The 13677-nt window shown below is 59.0% G+C and overlaps 1 protein-coding gene across 2 annotated transcripts in view; it reads right to left on the bottom strand.

Annotated features, from left to right (window-relative positions):
- TWIST2 (twist family bHLH transcription factor 2) overlaps window positions 1-13677 on the bottom strand; it is a 48899-nt gene that overhangs the window by 20938 nt on the left and 14284 nt on the right. Inside the window, exons 2-3 of one of the 2 annotated variants that reach the window (XM_032480673.1) lie at window positions 11318-11325; window positions 9817-9828 (exon numbers count right to left, since the gene is read on the bottom strand). The exons of the other annotated variant lie outside the window; for it this stretch is intronic. The gene's annotated coding sequence lies outside the window, so the exon portion shown is untranslated. Of the gene's footprint in view, window positions 1-9816; window positions 9829-11317; window positions 11326-13677 lie in introns of those variants that run through there. 2 annotated transcript variants of the gene reach the window in all.

The following is a 13677-nucleotide window of genomic DNA, read 5'->3' as shown; positions in this document are numbered from 1 at the left end:
GGACACTGGACGGGCCAGTGTGTCCCACCCTGTGCCCCTGGGTTCGGGGGACCTGGGCGGCTGCTGGGGCAGGGGAGGAGCAGGGCTCAGAGCCAGAGGGGCCTGGCCTTAAATCCTGACTCTGTGCGCTCACAAGCAAGATAGCGTGTGTGTGTGTGCACGCGCGCATGTGTGTGAATGAGAGACAGAGAGACAAAGAGAGACAGAGAATGGGATACCTTACTCGCGGGGCTGGTGGGAGCCCAGGCGTACTCATGTGGGCACTGGCTCCTCCCTCCAGCCCGGCGACACCCGCATCCCCATCTGAAGGCTGAGTGGCTCCCCACCAAGCTCTCCCTTACACAAATGTCTGCAGACACAGGGCTCCCACTGGAACGTGCCCAGAACTGCAGACACAGGGGACACTCAAGATGCATCTGCTGAATGGAGCAGAGCTGAGGTAGGGATGAGAGCTGGTGGCCAGGATGGTGAGCCCAGCCCAGGTAGGAGCCACCAGGAGCCCTCCCTGCAGCGGAGGCGGGCGGGGGCGGGGGTGAGGGAGCGAGCAGCGGGCACAGGCAGCTCGCCTCAGCCCCCATTAGGGGACATAGGGGCACAGGGCCCGCTGGCTGGGGAGGTGGGCACCCACTGCTCACTCAACAACAACAATAGCAGTAACAGTAACGCCCCGTGTCTTTCTATGCCCTAAGGTGTCAGCCACCCGAGGGCTCTGTCCGAGGTCCTTGTCTACTCACCAGGCAGACACTCTCCCTGGGGCCTTCCCTCCCTCCGGCCCTGAGTCACCACCCCCACCACGATCAACCTTCACCCCGTCTTCATCTCCGCGTGGAGACCTGCGCAGCCATGAGCAGGTGAGCCCCAAGCGAGAGCCGCATGAAAGACTGCTGCTCCTCCCTCGTGGGGGGGCGGCCTCTCACCTCGGGGTGCTGCCCTGGGAAGGCCTTCCTGACCCCCTCCCCTCCACGTGTCCAGCCTGCCTGACCAGGGGCCAGGGTCAGCACAGCTGGGGTGTCTGCAGCCCTGGGACCGGAGCTCCACTCAGGATGAGGTCCCGCTAACCCCCAGGCCAGATGCCCAGGCCCTGGTTTCGGGGAGTGGGAGCAGCACACGGGAATCATGGGGGGTGATGTCAGCACGTGCCTCCCCAGTGGGCACGCTGGAAGGGGGAGGGGCTGCCGCAGAGGGAGGAAGGGGTGCTTTGGAAAACTCCACCAGCGATGCTCGGGTGCCCCTCCCCAGGCATCTGCAGCAACATGGACGGGCCTGAAGATCGTCATTCTGAGTGAAGTCAGCCAGAAAAAGGAAAAATACCATGTGATACTGCTGATATGTGGAATCCAACAAAAAGGCCACAGATGAACTTATCTACACGACAGAAACAGACTCACAGACACAGAGAACGAACTTACGGCCACCGGGGAGAAGGGGAGGGGTGGGGGGAGGGGCACATCGGGAGCTGGAAACGTGCATCTCTGGGGGCTGACGGGGACGCAGCTGTCTTGACCGTGGCGGTGGTTTCAAGGGTGCACACATCTATCAAAGTTCACCAGACTGTGCATCTGGAATATACGTAGTTTACTGCACAGGAACCAGGCCAAAATAAAGGTGTTAAAAAACACGACATGAAACATATGAATTAACTCAGGAAAGAAATGGCGTGTTCACAGCAACATGTCCTTCCAAACCGCCTCCCAGGGGGCGGGGCTCCCCACCCCCGACAGCCCGGCGCTGGACCCCGGCAGAGACGGCCCTGCACGGAAGCCCTCCCCTCTCCTCTAGACGCGCAGGCGAGGCGTCGAGTATGCTTCGCCGTTACGGGCGCCGACTTCCCACTAGACACTCTAAGCGGTTTCTGCTCGCGCCTTGGAGGAACTTTGAAAAATTTAACTTCGCTTAGGAATCGGCCTCCATTCGAAGTGGTTTCTTTAGTTCTGATGGTTCTGACTTGATTTCTTCTTTTTAATGACGGTGGGGAGGGACAAGGTTCCAGGCAGAAAATTCCCTCAGCTCGGAATAATAATATTGTGGCTGTTTTCTAGCTGTCCTTTCTGTGTTTCTTTGGCCTGTTTTACAGAATCATTTAAACGCTTCAGGCAGAGTCACACAGAACGGTGGTGAGGGTCCTCCTGACTTTTGCACAGAGGCCATGACCGTCACGTCGGCCTTGGAACAGGTCCCCTTGGTGAAGGTGAGGACAGATCTATACTGTAGCTTCTGGAGATTTCAAATAACCAGAAAAAGAGATTTTATATCAGAAATGCTTTACCTACTATGTGGCACAGGGAATTATATTCGACTCCTTGTAATAACGTATAGTGGAAAAGAATCTGAAAAGAAAAAAAGTACATGTACATATCCGTGTAACTGCATCACATGGCTGCACACATGACAGTAACATTGTAGATCAACTACACGTCAATGAAAAAATTTTTTAAAAAAAGAAACACGTTAAATTTTCTCAGAGACGTTCTCAGCATCCGTTGAGATGACTGTATCTATTTTCTTTCTCTGCCGTGGGTGGGCTGAACTGTGTGACTCGGGAGGACTGGGGACAGATTTCAGGCTTCTGACACATGTTGACAGCGTGTCACAAACCTGGCCCAGGTACCTGAGTGTTAAACGGGCCTTTTCATCCACAAATAAAACCTCCTTATCACGTACTTTATTCTTTTGAAACATTGCTGACTTTATTTTTCTTATACTTTACATAGAATTCAATCTAAATTAATAAGTCTGTTTGCTTGCCTGTCTGTTTGTATCTTTGACAGGTTGTGGTTCACAGCTGTGACAAGTACCAAGATGCTTTCTTGCTCTCTGATCTGGTTTCTGTGGGTTGGAGGCTGTCTCCAGGGGGAGGCGCTTCCTCGGTCCCCAGGGGAGCAGACACACCAGGGGCGCCTACTTGCTGCCTGAGGGGTCCCTGGGAGGAGAAGGGAGTCTCCCGCACAGAACTCGCCTTGAGCCCGGCATCTCTTCCGGAACAAGCACTTCGCGAAACATCTGCCAGCAGTTCTTTCCTAGGCTGCGCTCCTCCCGATTTTGAGGTTCTTAGGAGGAAGGAAAGTCATGAGGCTGAGAGCCCCTGGTCCCCGGGGCAGAGCCTGCCCGGGTGCCCGTGGTGCCTCCTCTCCAGTGAGGGCTCAGCTGCCCCGGCCCCTCCCGGGTGGCCAGATCACCCTCCCACGGCCACCCAGGGGCCCAGGCAGGGGAGCGACAGGGATTTAGCTCTGCCAGGCCCCCTTGCCCACAGGCAGCAAGTGCGTGCGGACCTGACCCCTGGCCTGCGGGCCTCGGGGCACCCAGTCCGGCCGGCATCCCGGTGCCTCCCTCCAGCCCTGCTGGACAGGGGGGCCCCAAGGAACTGGTTCCCTTGTCGTTTATTTTTTTCCTTCTATTGCATCAGAATCTTCTGAAGTCAACTTTCACTGGGGACCAGGCTGTGCTGTCCCAGGGGTTTCTGCCAAGGATCCATGGGGTAACCTTTCCATCCATTTTTTTTTTTGGTGCTTGGGGACAGGGGAGAAATGAGCAGAGACCCGTGACCCCAGAAACTATGCCAAGTGCGTGTCCTCATGGGAATTCACGGCGTTCCTGCGACCCTGGTCGGGAAGCTGAAGCTCACGGCATTTTCTTGGCTCCCATGTCCCACGTTCAGGGTCCCGCTCACTGCAGGCCAGTCCCTGCTTCAAGGTGATGTGCAATTCTGGGGTTTCCCAACGAGCAACAGATGCCACGTGAAAAAGAAAGCCACAGGGGACACACCCTTTGTCAGAAGGTTTCGCCACTGTCACACAGACTTTGAATTTTCTCTTCTTTGATCTTCTAAGTGAATCTGCTTTCCCCCATGGAGGAGGGCATTGGAGGGCCAAAGCAGTCCGTCCCCAGGGGGCGCACTGTTGAGGCGTCTCGGAAGTGGCCGTCTTATCCAGGGCTGAGCCCTGCGGTGGGACCTTCCCTCTCATCAGCTGTCAGGGCTACTGGAAAGGCCAGCTGTCCACCACGTCTCACCCCAGAGCTGGGGCCACTGTGGCCAGAGACAGGATGTCACAAGTCCCCAGCCACGGTCTGCCCGTGTGAGCCCAACAATTTAAGGGGTGGGAAAGCAGGGGGCAGTATTCCTACTTTCTGCGTTGTTTTCTGAGTCTTCCGGGAGTAAGAAAACAAATCGCTTTCAGCTGTGTAGACTCTGCTGCCCTTCACCCATTTTTGTGCCGTCTGCATTCTAGGTCACGGCACGGACAGAGTGAGCCCGAGGACCGGGGCTCATGGGGTGGGGTCCAGGTGGCAGATGGGGTGGGTAGAGTGTGTCCCAGTAACAGGTTCACTCACACCTGAGGGCTCAGAGGTGTGAGAGCCCAGGGTGGGTACCTCTCTGCCTGAATCACAGAGAGCACCCAAAGGATGCTCACCTTGACCTGCAGGGAGGAAGCCTCTGCAAGTTCTCTAGGACAGGAGCAAAGGGTATCTTTAGAAAAACACCTGCTGGCAGTTGGAAATGGGCTGGCACCGGGGCTGGAGCAGCCTGGCATCCAGCAGGGAGGAAGTCAGGGAGCCAGTGACCAGCCATGGCACAAGTCACTGCAGATGCTCTGCCTTTTGTTGGAGAAGCAAAGCGACGCCGCAACGTCTCAATGGGCTGTGTCCTGACACCGGCCCCCCAACTCTTTTACAAAAGGAGAACGTTGTAACTAATTTGACACTTTAAGCCCAGTGACGGGACCGCAAAGGAGCACCGCACTTGCATTCAGACAACCACAGCGGGGAAGGTGAGCGCTGCAAGCGAATTAAGTTTCTGTTTTACTGGACTGAGTGATGCACGAGGAGGTAACAAAAGTGCCTGGGCGGCTGTGGGCCCACGTTGTCGCTTCCCGTGAAAAGCGGGGGCCACTAACCCCCTGAGATGCCACCCTCGGTCCGCCCTTCCTCAGGAAACTCATGATTTGGGAAGATGGTCCCCACCCATCACCATCCTCAGACCTGGTGTCTTCCAGAAGGGCCCCTCACCTCTCTAAGGCACGGACTTTTTCTTCTTTCTTTCTTCCTTTCTTCCTTCCTTCCTTCCTTCCTTCCTTTCTTTCTTTCTTTCTTTCTTTTTCTTTCTTTCTTTCTTCTTTCTTTCCTTCTTTCTTTCTTCCCTTTCTTTCTTTCTCTTTGTTTTTCTGTTTTTTTTTTTTTGAAACACTAGGAGCAGCAAGGCTCGAGCAAGCTACCAACACACTTCCGAGCTGACTCACCACAGTCCCCGCTTTCAGACCAGCTCTGGGGCGGGGACAGATCAGAGAAGCACAGGCTTCCAGGCTCTCCCAAGTCAGATCTGAAAAAACGCACTTTGTTATTTTGTTTTTGGCATTGAGATGTTCCAGAGCATTCCTCACAGGCCCATTTATCAAATCCCTCAAAGACAAGTGGTCGAGCTTGGCTTGTGTCCTCTTGGCAGGGTGACCTGGTAGCAGTAGGCTGTGCTGCGGAGCGTGCAGGTGTGGATTCCAGCTGTCGCTCCAGGGGCCCCCTCCACCTCCCCAGGTACGGCCTGCCCCACACCTGCCGTCCCCTCCACCTGGGGCTCCTCCGACCACTCCCGGCACAGCCCTGCTAACCCTCTGCTCAAGTTGCCTCTTCAGAGAAGCCCTGAGTGGCCGCCGTGATGCCAGCCTCCTGCCACCCCCTGCCCCACTCCTCTGAGTGACTTCCCTTTACAGCGTCTCTGACTACTGACCTGACGCCCGCTTCTCGGCGTGTTTCCTGTCCCCTGTCCCCTCCTCACCCAGGCCAAGCTCCGTGGTGGCAGGAATTATCTTTCTCTTCGCTGATCTCAGCCTCTGACTCGGAGCCCAGCACACAGACAGAGCTCAGTAAATTTCTGCCGAATGAAGGACGGTGTCCACCGAAGCTCTGTGCCTTTGTCTGGTCTCCCGCTGTGTCCAGGCGACGAATGCACCACTTCCTTGTTTGCAGACCCCCTTTTATACCACGCTGACATCCGGCACTGTACCTGTTTGATCATGCATCTGTCTCCCTGGCTGGATGGCGAGTCCCCGTGGGAGAGGTCAAATCGCCTTCACCTCGAGCCTCCAGCCCCAAGTACAAGGGATGCAAACAGTCAGAGCTCAGCAGATGTGCCGTTACGACATGGAGGCAGGGCTCTGAAGAAGTACCTCCATCGCGCAGTACCAGCCATTCTGACCACCCCACAGAGCATGTGCGCCGGGCCGTGTGTCCGTGGCCTCACATTTGCTTCTGCAGAATGGGGAGACTCCATCCAGAAGCTGAATTGGCGTTTGCTGGGCCCGACCTGCCTGCCCCGCTGGCGAAGCCCACCTCCCCAGCCCCAGGAGTGTGCTGTTCCATAATTCACAGCTCCAAGAACATCTGAAGGCTTTTGTTTGAATGACCTTGAAGATAGCGTATCTGTATCAAGTTAAAAGATATTGAATGCAATTCTTAGAAAAGGAAGAGCATCGCACTTTCCTCCATGGGGTTGGCCAGAAAGTCACCAAATCCAAATGCAGACGAACGAAAAGATCCTCAGGGGCTCCAGTTTCCACAAAGGTCGGGGTTCACCCTTTTCTTTGGAACGTGTGAGCCCCACTTCCAATTAGAAGGTGCTGGAAGCCCGGACATTCCCAGGCCGTGCACCTGTCAGGCCACTCCTCCGACCCATCCAGCCCCCCCCGCAGGCCCTATAGCTCAGGCCACTGTCAGCCCAGAACTCCCACCCCGAGTGGGGGAGGATGAAATGAGCCCCCAAAATGGCCTTTCCCTGGGCTGGCCTCCAAGTCCAAGGGCCCAGATGGCGGCCCCAGTCAGAACTGACCCAGAACTCCCAGGGAGGCCCCTCAGGGTGACGTGATCACGACACCAGCTCGTGGAGGGCGCCAGGGAAGGCAGGACCCTCGGTGGGGACCCACTGCCCAAGACTCGCTCACCTTCCTGTTCACATGACAGGAACACCCCCTGGACGTTTTTTAATTGTAGGGGAAAAAAACATAGCTTAAAATGGACCGTTTACCATTTAGGTGTACCGTCCAGTAGCGTTTAGAACACCTACACGGCTGTGAGTCAAGCTCTAGAACCTTTTCATCTCGAAAACCTGGAATCGAACCTATTAGACAGCAGCCCCCATTTCCCCTCTGCCCAGCCTCTGCCTCTAGGAATCTGACCACTCCCGGCGCCTCATGTGAGTGGGGTCACACAGTCCTCGTCTTTCCGTGGCTGGCGTCCTTCACTCGGCCTCGCGTCCCCCAGGTGCGTCCACATCGCGGCGTGCGCGGAGGCCCTCCCCTCGCGAGGGCCGCGTGGTCTCCCGTCACGGGGACGGACCACATTTCGCTGATTCACTCGACGCTCAGCGAACGCTTGGGTGGCTCCCACCTTCCGGCCGTTGTAAACAATGCTGCTCGGAGCGAGGTGCACGGAAACCTCTTGCAAGGCCCCCGTTCCGCTCCTGTGGCTGTGTGCCCGGGAGAGGGGCTGCTGGCTGGCACGGTGACTCCAGCTCTCGTTTCTGAAGAAGCGCCGGCCTGTCCTTCACAGCCGCTGCGCCGTTTCGCGTTCCTGCCAGCGGAGCACGAGGGCCCGGTCTCTCCACGTCCTCGCTGACAGGTGCTGCCCCCGCCCTGCGGCGTGAAGTGGCTCCTTGGCGGGGGTCTGGCGTGCATCCTCTGATGACGAGTGCGGCAGCGCGTCTTTCCGTGGGCTCGGCCCCCGTGTCGGGTGCTGGAGAAATGCCTATTCAGGTATTTTGCCCGTTTTTAAATCAGATCTTTGTTGTTGTTTTTGTGAAGTTTAGGAGCTCCTCGTGTATTCTGGATATTAACCCCTCAGAGGCACGATGTGCGCGTGTTTTCTCTGTTCATAGTGGCCGTTCTGCCCTGTTCATTGTGCCTTTTCACCCACAGGAGGTTCCCGGAGTCCCGCCGTCTGTTTTTGCTGGTGTGGCCTGTCTCCTGAAGGGTCTGCTGAAGACAGCCAAGCTGTTCTTTTTGGAAGGATAAAGTTCCATCTCCACGGGGTAAACAAGCCCCAGCAGCAGGCGCTGCCAGTGCTTCTTGAGAAATCCCTCTCCCCGCGTGCTCCGTGCGCTGGGCCGACGTCCCTTCTGTGCGGTCAGGTCCACGATGCCCACTCCTCAAGGGAGCTGTGCGCAGCGCCCCCGGCCTCTTCCTCTGCAGGAAACAGCTTAATCTGCAGGCACTGGCACCCCAACTCCCACTCCACGCGACCTGACTGCCCAGGACGGCACAGCCCATCACCGCCGACGGCTCGGCGTTCCCTGCGTCACCGGCGTCAGCGCCAGCAGCAGCGGATCCCCGCAGGCAAGGCCGAGTGCACGGCCTGCGGCTGCGGCCGGGCTGGGCCATCGCAACTGCTCCTTCTCTGTCTCCCATGTCTCCGCCTCCGCACACGCCGCTGCGCTGTCCTGGGGACTTGGTGGGCACTAGCCCTGCACCGTGCCCGGCACGCAGGGCTCCCTCAGGACTCACCCAGTCACTAGACTGTGCCCCGTCTGCATTGGGCCCAGCCAGCCACGTCTGGAGGGCAGCATGGGGGGCCCCGGTCCCAGAGAATCCTAACTCAGAACAAGGCTCATCTCACAGACAGAGCCACCGCCAGGGCTGCTCAGCTGCTCGTCCGGGACAGAGCATCTTCTATCTGGAGGGGACCAGCTCGCGTTCCTGTGGTCCAGTTGCATGTCGGCATGCCGTGATGCTGAGGGGAGGGGACCCTGGTCCGGGCTGGTCAGACCCCCAGTGCCGTGTGACTCAGCCCCTCCCCTTGCAGGTGAAGCTTTGAGGCGTGGAGCCCACCTGCTCTAGGCCCCACCCCAGAAAAGGCCCTGGGCCCCGCAGAGCCCAGTTCTGAACGGCTGCCCCAGACGAGGCCCCAGGGTGGTCAAGGCCTCCGGGAACCTTGCTGTGCAGCCGGAGGAGCCCCCGTGACTCAGGCTTACATCTGAGGGACTGTCTATACTGGGCTACATCTGTGGGGGGCGGTCCAGGAACGCCAGCCCCCTCTCCTGGGCTTCCATTAAACGCCGTCCCTTCACTCAAGCGCCCTTTTAGTCCACGTGAAGAGCTTCACTCAGGTGCCCTTGTGCCCCCATCCTGTCTGCAGTTGCCTCCAGCCCCTCCTCCTTCCAGCCTCCACCTGGCACCTCCCTCCCCTTTGGTTCCCCACGTGTCCTCCTTCCCGCAGCATCCAGGCCCTCGGGGATGTGCCCAGAGACCTCCAGGGGAGGGCTGCTCCACCCTCGCCTCCCAGGCCGTCCACCAGCTTCTTTCCGGTGGGGACCACAGTGCCTCTCAGCCCAGGGTTCGAGGCCCTCCCTCAGTGCGGCAGGATCAGTGGAGCCCACACTGGCGGCCCGCCTGCCCACCCTGCCCTCTGTCTTTGATGCCGGCTGCTGGCAGCTCGCCCACGGCCGGCCCGGTGCACCTGGCCACACAGCAGGCCGGCCGGGCATCCTGCAGCCCCGGGGTACGTGCTGCTTCTGTTCTATCACAGGGGACCAGCCGCGACTGTCTCCCACCACGGCCCACCCCGCCCCAGGACCCAGGAGCTGGGCTGAGAGTCTCTTTATCGTGCCCCTAACCTCAAAGCCACTGCACAAAGCCTGGTGAGAAATGGCTATTTCACTGCAGTGTGTGTGTGTGTGTGCACGCGCACGTGTCAAGGGCAGAGGAGATGACATCACACTGTGTACAGCATTTCAGTTCCCCAGAGCACACCCCCCACCCCCCAGATCCGAATGTGTCTCTCCCCCAGTCTCTCCCCTGCTGGGATGTCCTGGGGCAGTTTCTGCCTCCATCCGTCCTCCCTCCTCACCCCCTTCGTCTGCAGAGAGCGGTTCAGGGGCGTGCTCCCTCCAGTTTCACAGCGCCTTCCTGCAAACCGTCACTGGCGTCTAGAGTGGAGAAGTCACTTACAGGACAGGCTGACCCTTTGTTCCCCACAACCCCAAGACGCCCCCACTGCTGCCAGCAGGCAGCCAGGGAAGCATGAATCACAAATCCTTTTTTCCGTCACAAGAGAAAATGTGTTTTTGTGTCACACACACGCAGCGTAATTGATTTGTGCACTTGGTAGGGAAACAGAGGGTCCTCCCGCATTTTCGGGTCATACAAACACGCCCTGCGTGCAGACCACGTGCCTGGCCTCAGGCCGGGCTGGGCAGGCGGCTGTCTAACCGAGGTGGTCCTGACAGCACTCAGGAGACACTGCGCAGTGGGGCGTGCCTGGAAACAGTCACAGAAACGGGGCCACTGCGAGGGCGACAGAGGGGCCACGAGAAATGCCAAGGGCCCTCCGGAGAAGCGGGTGTGGACCGGGTACCGGAGGTGGGGAGCGGAGTGCAGCAGAGGCACAGAGCGCGAGGCGGCGCCGTCTGCGGGAGGCGGCACCACGATGCGCTCACTCCCTCCACCTGCTCCAGTGGAGCACCTGCTCCACGCGGCCCCTCCGCGGGCGTGGGGCACAGCGTGAACGGGACAGGCCTGCGCCCAGCCCGGGGATGCTGACCGTGGAGGATGCTCCGGCTCAGAAGTGCAGCTCCGAAGGACCTGGAGCGGTGCCAGAGTGGGGATGGCTGCAGGAACCACGTGCGACAGGACCCGGGGGCGCCCGAGCTTGGTGAGGTACGTTAGGAACACGACTCCATCAACCACAGAAGGGATTAGATCAGACCGGTGACGGGCAAAGGTGCCCTGGCCGGCAACGTGAGGCATGACCCAAACACCGGGATAACCCGACACGCCCGCCAGGACGGCCAAAACCCCGCGACAACACCGAGCGCCGGAGGGGGCGTGCTCCCACCGACAGGCGGGCGCCTTGGCGTTGGCCCAGAGGAGCTGGAACCTCACGTCCACACAAAAACCTGCACGTGCGTGTTTACAGAAGTTTCATTCACAGTTGCCAAAACATGGAAGCAACAAGATGTCCCTCGGGGGGTGAGTGGCAAACTGCGGCCCAGCCAGACAGCGGCACATCAGGCAACGCTAGAAAGAAATGAGCCATCAAGTCCTGAAGAGACATGGAGGAGCCTGAAATACGCAGTCCTGAGAGAAAGCAGCCCGTCTGAGGAGGCTTCGCGCTGTGTGGCTCCCACTCTGCGGCATCCTGGAGAAGGGAGCGCTATGGAGACGGCACGAAGATCGGGGTTGCCAGGGTCTGGGAGGCGGGAGGAGTGAGCGGGGGAGCACAGGGGACCTTTGGGGCAGCGAGACTGCTCTGCACGGTCCCGCAATGGTGGGTGCACATCGTTGCACGTTTGCCCAAACCTGCAGGACACACCACACCAGGAGCGACCCCCAACGTGAACTGCGGACTCTGGGTGAGGACGTGTCAGCGCGAGGCCATCGGTTGTCACAAACGCACCGTCCGGTGGGGGTGCTGATGGTGGGGGAGGCTGTGCACGTGTGGGGGCGGGGGCACACGGGAAATCTCTGTACCGCCCCTCAATTTTGCTGTGAAACTTAAATAGCTCTTAAAAAGTAGTTTAATAAAAGGGATAAATTAAATAAACAAAAATTTTTAAAAGAATGATTCTGAAAGAAGGGATCATGAGTCCCAAGAGCCAGGCCCCTGCCGGGCACAGCCCAGAGCAGCAGGACATACTCCCTTATTGGGATCACATTTGATCCCACGCTGAAGACAGAGCATTAAATCTGCTAATTTACTTACATCACACATTAGGAAAGGCAGGGAGGCTTCTCTGCGTTTCTAATTCCGCTGTAGGAAAACAAGCCCCAGACCAGTGACTCCACGTGCAACGTCGTAACGCGCAGTTCCGCTGGTCCCCGGCTCCGTGAGTCCGGAGGCTCCCCTGCGGCTTGTGTGCGGGGCACCCGGAGCCGAGATGCCCGGGAGGGTAACTGGGGTGGGCAGTGTTTACCCTGTTCACTCCTGGACCCCGGGGCTCCCGGGTCCACGCTGAGCCCCGACATCACGGAAGCAGAAACGCACAGGTGCAGAAAAGCAAAGAGAGCTGCCTGGACCCCCGCAGGCAGCAGCGGGGGCGCGGGAACACCGCAGGGGCCCAGCCAGCATGCAGGTCCAGCTCCCGATCTCTCCCCGGGGAACTGCCCGCCGCACGTGAAGGCCACTCACTTGTCTCAATCCGAGATCTCCTGGATCACAACCCATCCCAGGAACAGGAGCTGGGCCACGTCTGACACAGAGGGGAAGTCTCACGCTTTAGACACTGTGCTGAAGGCACAGGCGGTCTGGGTTTGATTCCGGGACCCCCCCTGCTGCTAGCGGGCAGCCTGAGCTAAACCCCTCAGTTTCCCCGTCTGGGAATCGGGAGTGAGCGCGCCCACCGCACGGGGTCACTCTCAGGATTAAACAACTAGACTGGCCAAGCTCCTGGGCGCTTGGCGCCTTCCCTGGTCTTCCCCACCCCGAGTGCTGTCCTGGGCAGTGAGACTCTGCCCTCTAAGCCAGTTTGGAGGGAGAGAGGAGGCCCCTCACCCACCACCCCGTGCGGCCAGGCCTGCAGCTGTGGGGTGGCCCATGGAGTCACCCCCAAATTCTCACCTGGCTGCACCCTGGAGGCCTTCCAGAGCCCCCCACCTCTTGTGGACCCTGAGGCCCGGCCCCACCACAGGCCTTGCACTGTGGACCTTGAAGAGGGTCCCAGGATCCCCCTCCTGAGAGCACATGGGCTCAGAGAAGGGCAACTGCTGGAGGGAGGTGCCCGACAGGCATTTCTGCAGGGGTCAGGGGCAGGACATGGGACAGGGTTCCTCCTATACCCGGGGAAGGCGGGGCAGGTGGACCCCAGGCAGAGTGGAATCCAGCCCAGTGTCTCTGCAAAGCAGCCATGGCCTGCACCCACCTCCCCTTGGCCCTACTGTGCCCTGTGGCCCAGCATCTCGGCCTCGGCCTGGGTTCGGACCTCCTGCGCCCCTGTGCCCCCCTGCCTGGGCTGACCCTCAGGACCGGGAGCCACTCCCGCCCTGTGCTCCTGGCATCCCATTCAAGCCTTCCTGCTCTGTTTATTTGCGCAGCCAGAAGACAAAAAGCTGTGAGTCACCCTCGCTCCCCAGTCGGCTCTGATTCATGCAGGAGGCCCACAGCGGGGACTAACCCGGCCGTTAACCTCTTGGTTTCTTTATGTCTCTGCAGCAAAGGCATCGCTGTTTCGGATTGAGCATTAGAGCAGAGCGTGCTGCCTCAGGGTGCTCAGGGCTGTGAGCAGAGGCCGGAGGGCCCCCAGGACGTGCGTGCGGGGCTTTCCCTCCGGGAAGCCTCAGAGCCACTTCACCCGGCGGCGATGGAAACTTACAAATACTTCAGTCATCTTTCTGAAAAGGATTTGGTCATCTGGCAAGTGTGGTTCCAGAATGTGCCAGAAGTATGCATCCAGCGCAGCCCAGGGTGTGAAAGAAGACAGGCCTGGCCCAAATTAGATTACAGTTGAGAATCTGAAAGGAAGTGTGAGAGTCAGAGCCTGGGGCTCCGCCTGGGTCGCCAGGCTGGTCTCTGCCCCGAGGTGCAGGTGTGACACCGATGCCAGACGAGGCTGCAAGCAGCTGGGGTCCCGCGTTCTACAGGGATGGGAGGGGTAGTAAATCCACCAGCATCGCCAGCTTCAGTCCTGAACGTGTGCCCTTGGTCACACGAGGCCAGCAGCTAGGAGTGAGTGACTTTAATCTCAGATTCTGGGGACGAGTGACC

The sequence above is a fragment of the Camelus ferus genome, chromosome 5 (genome assembly GCF_009834535.1).
Source record: "Camelus ferus isolate YT-003-E chromosome 5, BCGSAC_Cfer_1.0, whole genome shotgun sequence".
In the NCBI taxonomy this organism is placed as follows: domain Eukaryota; kingdom Metazoa; phylum Chordata; class Mammalia; order Artiodactyla; family Camelidae; genus Camelus; species Camelus ferus.
This window is presented reverse-complemented; position numbering and strand designations above follow the sequence as displayed.